Source organism: Triticum aestivum, chromosome 4D (genome assembly GCF_018294505.1).
Source record: "Triticum aestivum cultivar Chinese Spring chromosome 4D, IWGSC CS RefSeq v2.1, whole genome shotgun sequence".
Taxonomy (NCBI): Eukaryota; Viridiplantae; Streptophyta; class Magnoliopsida; order Poales; family Poaceae; genus Triticum; species Triticum aestivum.
In genome coordinates, this window is record NC_057805.1 from 355,323,871 (window position 1) to 355,331,453 (window position 7,583).

Genomic DNA, 7,583 nt, shown 5'->3' on the forward strand with positions numbered 1-7,583 from the left:
AGAGAAAAACCTTTTCTCATTGTTCTCCAAAAGCTCTCGACTGAAAAAAAAACTAATTTTTATTATCTTGCAAAGCCATCTTTTTATTGATGTAAACTAGTTTTATTAATTGTTCTAGGTAAAGTAAACGCTAGTGTGCGTAGAGTTGTATTGGTGGTCGATAGAACTTGAGAGAATATTAGTTCTACCTTTAGCTACTCGTTGAGTTTGACGCTCTTATTTATCGAAAAAGCTACCAATGATCCCCAATACTTGTGGGTTACCAATATCAACGTGCTTCGGCGTTCTCCGGTGTTCGAAAGGCTTGCAAAAGGCAACTGTCCAACAGTCAATTTTGTTATCAATGGCCACCACTACAACAAGGGATACTGCCTAACTGATGGTATCTACCCTCAGTGAACAACTCTTTTTGAAGACAATCTCCGATCCGATAGGAGAGAAGATGGTTAGGTTTGCTCAAACACAAGAGAGGGCTAGGAAGGATGTGGAGCTTGCTTTTGATGTGCTTCAATCTCGATGGGCCATTATTCAGGATCCTGCTAGAACTTGGAGCACCAAGAAGTTGTGAGAGGTGATGACTGCTTGTGTGATCATGCACAACATGATCGTAGAGGATGAGCGTGAGGATGAAATCTTTGATCAAGGGTCTCAATTTCAGGGTAAAAGTGTTGTGCCTGAGCATTGAGGAGCAGCAACATTTGCATAGTTCACCCAATTTCACCATGCATCATGAAATGCGTGATTGGACAACCCACATTCAACTCCAACATGATTTGGTTGAGCATATGTGGGATCACCTTGGCAACTAATAGATGTATCGGCTCCCTTTCTTTTTAATATATTTATGACAATTTAAATTTCATTTGGTTTGTAAACTATGAGATTTTAATTTGATTGTAAACCATGAGATTTTTATTTGATTGTGAACTATGTGATTTAAACTTTAAGCAATGGTTAGATTTATATGTAAAAGAATATGAGCACATACCAGCCGCGTGGATGAAATGTGTCGGCGCGTTGGGGACACTGACCAACAAAACTTGGACGGGCCGGGCGCCACCCAAAGCGTCGATCCAAACGAATAAAAACTGGACAAAATGTGTGCCGCTTTACATCGGCGCGTTGGAGTTGCCCTTATACACAACGTTGCAGAAGACATGCGCGTGTTACATGATTATCACTAAAACCCCTTTAACTCTTAAACAAAAAAAAAGCTAAGTGGTTCGCCGATTTAATTACACCGAATAGAGGAAGAAGTACTCCCTCCTTTTCGGTTTATAGAGCTTATCTCAAAATTTTAGATTTTTCATTTTATAAGTCTCAATTTGATGGTTCCCTACCACATGTTCAGATTTCGAGGTGCATTAAATCATTGCATGCAAGTATTAAGATAAATGTAACCAATGCATGGACTTCATGCATGCATGCATTGGTAAACATAATTTTTTGAGAAAAACAAGTACATTAATTGAGTGTTTTTGCAAACTACAAAAATTATTTCATCACTCACCATCTATCTTGATTGATGAGATTTTTAAATAGAGCCCTATAAACCGGAAAGGAGATAGTATAACGTAAGCATTGATGACATGTGCAGTGCCCGGGATCACAGCGTGTATCTCCCTGCAATCGGTCCGGATGCTATTGTGTTGTGTTGGTGGGCGTTTTAGTGGACGGAAAAACACGTTGATTACTCTAGGTTTGAAAAATATGCACGCGGAGGATCACGACGCGATGACCTATGCGCAACCCAGGATTACGAGATGTGCCTCCCCACCGTCAGGTCCGGATGTTATTGTACTGCACCTTGGGCATTTTGTTGGACATGAAAAGTAGCGTTTGCTTCGTACAAAACATAGGGCATTACGCTGGCACATAAATTTCTGTACACAATAATTTTCTTCCATTGCAAATGTGCAGCGCACGAATGGGCATATGTGCTACTCTCTCTCTCTGATCCAAAATAAATGTCATGGTTTTAGTTTAATTTAAACAATAAACTAAAACGACGACACTTAATTTAGATCAGAGGAAGCGGTAAATACAAATGACGTACCTGCATGTCCACCGTTGGTATCCGGGCATGCACCGAGACGATCGCCCAGCCTCTGCCCTGGGCCGCGGCTGGAAGGGAAGTCTGCCACCGCAGAACTGAAGCCGGTGTAGCCCGCGTCTTCCTGCCAAGGCCGACGAGTGGAGCCGTTCCTGTCGAGTCTACCGTTCGCTCCGATAGCAGCAGCCGGGGGAGACGGCGGCCGTGGTCAGGCAGACGATGCCGATTGGTGCGATCCTTTACCACAAAATCAGAGAACGCAGTCGAGCAATCATCCCGCCGCAGCAGTGGTCTTTTGCAACATGAATCGCTGCCGCGGTAGACTTGGCGGCAGCAGACTCGACTCGCTCGCAGCGGCACCAAGCAGACACCTGCTGGACCCACATCTAGGAGCCAATTTCCGTGTTTTGACATCTATGCTAAAGTGCTAGGGTCGATGGCGGTAGGGTATAACAACCTACTGTCAAGGACCCTCAATTTCCGTGTTTTGACATTTTTGCTAAAAATTTAGCTGGATCTGACCCCATCTGAAAGTATTTCAGGATCTGACCCTTTTGCTACGTCAGGATCTGACCCTTTTGCTATCGCCATCGACCCAGTAGCAAAAGGGTCAGATCCCGAAATACTTTCAGATGAAAGTCAGATCTCGCTAAACTTTCGCAAAAAGGTCAAAACACCAAAATCAGCCACATCCAGGCATCAACCTACTTGTTGAAATGTAAAAGTTCTCTGTATGCTGTATTCATTAGATAAAAATGGCGAAGGCAGAGACAGAAAAGGCATCAGTACAAAATATCTACAAGGTTCAGCCACTGTTCTATATGCGGTTTGCACATAAGGAGTTGCAAACAAAAATGCACGAAAACTCTTGATGCATTTTTATGTGTTGACCGTAGTAAGCTCACCAGAGACAGAAATTTCCAAAACAAATCAAGTAACCAGAACTAGAACTGGGCTGATGCAACAGGGGAAATTGCAAATGCCACAAATCACGGCCGGTGGTAAACCGAGACGGAAATCTCACAAACCAACTGAACTGGCAGTATGCCGCAGATCAACGGCACCAAAAGTGCCTATTCATCAAGCAGATGGTAGACATGCAACCGATATATAAGTTCACTCAGTTGTTCCCAAACCACATGAAGCACATTAACTACTGTACTAGAAAGAATGGGCATGCGCAATGCCCATTCCAGAAGTTGCAGAGGGCACTGATACTAGACACCAGCTGTCGCAAAAGCAGCGCGATCATAGGCTTGCAGAAGCACATTGAGCACCTTACCGGCCTCCACCTTCCTTCTTTATCTTCTTAACTTGTGTCTTGTCTTCGGACTGCATCATGCGCTTCTTCTGCACCATGCGCTCGAACTCCTCCTTGCTCACCCAACCCTCCCCGTCTTCCTTCTTTATAATTTTCTTCATTTCCTTCCTGTCCTCCGACTGGTACTTCTCAGCATCTCGCACCATGCGCTCAATCTCTTCCTTGCTCAGCCCACCCTTGTCAGTAGTGATGGTGATGCTGTTCTTGCTTCCAGTCGTCATGTCCTCCGCCGACACCTTCAGGATGCAGTTGGCTTCAATCGCAAATGTCACATTGATCTTGGGCACAAGCCTTGGCGCTGGGGGGATGCCGTGGAGGATGAACTTGCCGAGGAGGTTGTTGTCCTTGGTCATCGCCCCTTCACCCTCGTACACCTGAATGAGCACGCTCGTCTGGTTGTCATAATGGGTCGTGTAAATCCGTTCCTTCTTGAAGGGGATGGTAGTAGTCCTGGGGATCAGCACGCTCATCAAACCACCTATTACCTCTATACCGAGTGAGAGGGGCGTCACATCAAGGAGGAGCAAGTCCTTCACCTTCTGGTCACATTCGCCACTGAGGGCAGCGGCCTGGACAGCGGCACCGTAGGCGACAGCCTCATCAGGGTTGATGCTCTTGCAGAGGATCTTCCCGTCAAAGAAATCCTGGAGCAGCTGCTGCACCTTGGGGATCCGGCTGGAGCCACCCACAAGCACGACGTCATGGATCTGGGATTTGTCCATCTTGGCATCACCGAGGCACTTCTCGACATGTTCAGTGCATTTACGGAAGAGGTCCATGTTGAGCTCCTCAAAACGGGCGCGGGTAATGGTGCCATAGAAGTCAATGCTGTCGTGAAGCGAGTCGATCTCAAATTTTGCCTGCACCATGGAAGACAGCATTCTCTTGGCCCTCTCACAGGCTGCCCTCAGCCGCATGAGCGCCTTTGGGTTGTTTCTGATGTCACTCTTGTGTCTCTTAAGGAAATCCTGTACAAAGTGTTCCACCATCCGGCTGTTGAGATCCTGCCCGCCAAGGTGGGTGTCACCAGATGTGGCCTTTGACCGTGAAGATGCCCATGTGAATAGTTATAATTGACACATCCAAGGTACCACCACCAAAATCAAAGATGAGCACTGTTTTCCCTTCCCCTTTGCGGGATCCCTTGTCAAGACCATAGGCAATGGCTGCAGCAGAGGGCTCATTGATGATGCGCATGACATTAAGGCCAGCAATGGCGCCAGCATCCATGGTGGCCTGCCGTTGGGAGTCAGTGAAGTAAACTGGAACGGTGATGACAACATTTTTCACCGATGTGCCGAGGTAGGCCTCGGCAATTTCCACATCTTGACAAGCATCATGGAGGAGATCTCCTCGGCTGCAAACTGCTTCACCTCACCCCTGTACTTTACCACAATCAGCGGCCGGTCACCAGGGCCTGAAATGACCTTGAATGGGAAAAGCTTGATATCTCCTTGCACACATGCATCAGTGAATCTTCGCCCGATTAGTCGCTTGGCATCTGAAGAAAATTGGAGTAGTTAGTTTCAGCATTTTATTTTGCAAAACGAATGGTATATCACAAAATTAGAGGGCAGGCCTGGCGCAGTGGTGAAGTCCTCCCCACTTGTGCCAAGAGGTCCTAGGTTCGAACCAGCCTCTCTGCATTGCACTTTGCAGGGGTAAGACTAGGTTCCTATAATCCCTCCCCAGACCCCACCTTGTGTGGGAGCTTCTATGCACTGGGTCTGTCCTTTTAATGGTATATCACAAAATTAGAGATTTCAAGACTAACTTCACAGAAATGCATATTTAGGAACCAATTGCATTACAAACTACATATTTAAAAAGCCATTTCAAAGTACTACCAATTTAAGCCAATTATGCAGCGTAAGACTACAGTTTGCAATGCATTCACAACAATGAGGCCCACAAAACATGGTATCACAAGGTACCCTATATCTGCTGTACAATGAATACCCCTCAAAAAAAAAAATCTGCTGTACAATGAACTTGTAATTGTGAAGTTTACATCAGCTTTTCAACACGACTCATTTTCGAACATAAAATCAGGGATATGGTACAACTAATAAGCTAACAATGTTTTCCTGTCAAAAACATATGGGCTTTCCTGGACATGTACAATTGGGTTAGGTTTTTGTAGTATGCTCCAATTAATATGCCACTCAATGTTTACTTGTCAACAAGCTGCGAGCACCCCTGCATATATTCAGTTTATAAGATTGAACTTATTATTATGTATCTCATATATACTAATGAGAGGCTTCGCAGAAATTCCATATTTATCACGAAAAGGAACAAATCTGGATCATGTAATCTCTACACATGGCTGAGATGGTGCCATTTTAACCACATGCATTGAGAAGGCATCACAGCCAAGCTGTCACACATGAGCACGAATGGGTATGATATGTATATGACTCATTTTGATGTTTGAACCATATACAACACGAGATATGTTTTTTGAGACAGAACAGCGGATATATAGAATTAATATGGACTAAACAAACTACAAAGTGAGTTTTATCTTGAAGTCTTTAAGCTACCACAACTTATTTCTACGGTGAAAAGGCCAATTATCAAGTTAACTCGAGGAAAATATCTATTAGATAAATCCATCATGATCTCTATTATATATATGCATGGCCTGGATCTCATATTGTAGAACGTGTATATACATATAGTTATATACATTGAGCTAAGTTTTTGGATGACCTGAAACAAAAAAGAGAAGTCCTGTCTGTTACAATAGATTGATAGAGAACATAAGCTGGTAAGAAGTAACCACATTTTTTAAAGAACAATCTCAGAACAAATCCAACAAAGATAGTGGCATCTAGGTTGTGCCATAGAAATAGATCTGACAAATCCTACAATTTTAATATCATCAGGCTGTAACGCAATTAGGAAATCATACAACTATACAACGCAATTGGAAACCGTGTAATCAGAGACTTTGAAGGAACATAAAACTTCAAAAGTAAAATTTAATAAGTGTGTTTCTATTCGTTATTGTTGCACAAGGATGCTGGTACTTGTTTGTTACGTTACCGCCACGTTTTCGCAATATTTCACGTCTTAAGATTTTGTGTTAGAACTTCATGTTTTTCGAAATTGCTGGCCCAGTTGACGACTAGTTGAGCTAATTTCTAGTGTCAGATAACTCTAAATAATATTAGTACCGGAGATCAGCCTTCCTAGACGTCCCCTGGCCATAAACCAAATCTAGTTTATTTTCGATATGTCCAATGCAAGTAGAACAAATTTTCGCACGTGAATTTTTCCCGATGTACGAAACAGGTTCGCGTGAAGAATCCAGCAAAAAGTTGGAGGGTTTTGCAGCGTAGTAGTACTTTCTAGGGTATTTTAGGGTAAGCAAACAATTAATCGCGCGCCCAAAAAAAGCGCATTACCACAAACAACAGCAGCAGCAGCAGCAAATCAAGGGGGGAAACATCGATGGCGGGGACCTAGCAAACGTGACGAGTGACGAACAGAGCTGCTGCTCCTGAGAAATCAAACATATAGACCAGCAGATCGAGATCAGATCTAGTTTTTACCGAATACGGTGTTGACGGGGTTCGTGGCGGCCTGGTTCATGGCCGCGTCGCCGATGAGCCTCATGGTCCGGGCCCACTGGCTGGAGATAATGTCCTGGTGGAGGCCAAGCGCCGCTGCCGCGGGTATCGTGGCCACCTTCCCTCCTCAAGCTCTTCCTGCGACGTTGGTCATCATGCCTCTGCCGCGCTCCGGTATGCCTACCTCTCCAAGCTCTTTGCCGATCGGCTCGAGGTGTCGCCACGCCACCTACTCGCCCACGCCAACGTGGCTGGCGGCGGGGCTGCCTCTCTACGCGTGATCCTAGCACACCTGCTACTTGTGATAGGCGTTGCGATTTCCCCAAAGAAGAAGAGTGTCATAGTATAGTAATAGAATGTATTTCCCTCAGTTAAGAAACAAGATTTATCGACCCAATAGGAGATTCACGCAAACAAAGGTCGACAATACCTGCAGACACACAAACAAATACTTGCACCCAACGCAGGCAAGAGGGTTGTTAATCTCCTTATACTCGTTAATTGCAAAGATTAATTTTAATAGTGTAGATATATAAATTATAAAACTAAATAAAAGTAAATAAATTGCAGCAAGGTTTTTAGGATTTTAAAAATATGAGGTGAATGGACTCGGGGCTATAGATTTCACTAG

General features: G+C 44.3%; 1 pseudogene; it reads right to left on the reverse strand.

Moving 5' to 3' along the window:
* Positions 1-2,830: 2,830 nt before the first annotated feature.
* On the reverse strand, positions 2,831-4,874 carry LOC123097892 (heat shock cognate 70 kDa protein-like; annotated as a pseudogene).
* Positions 4,875-7,583: the final 2,709 nt, after the last annotated feature.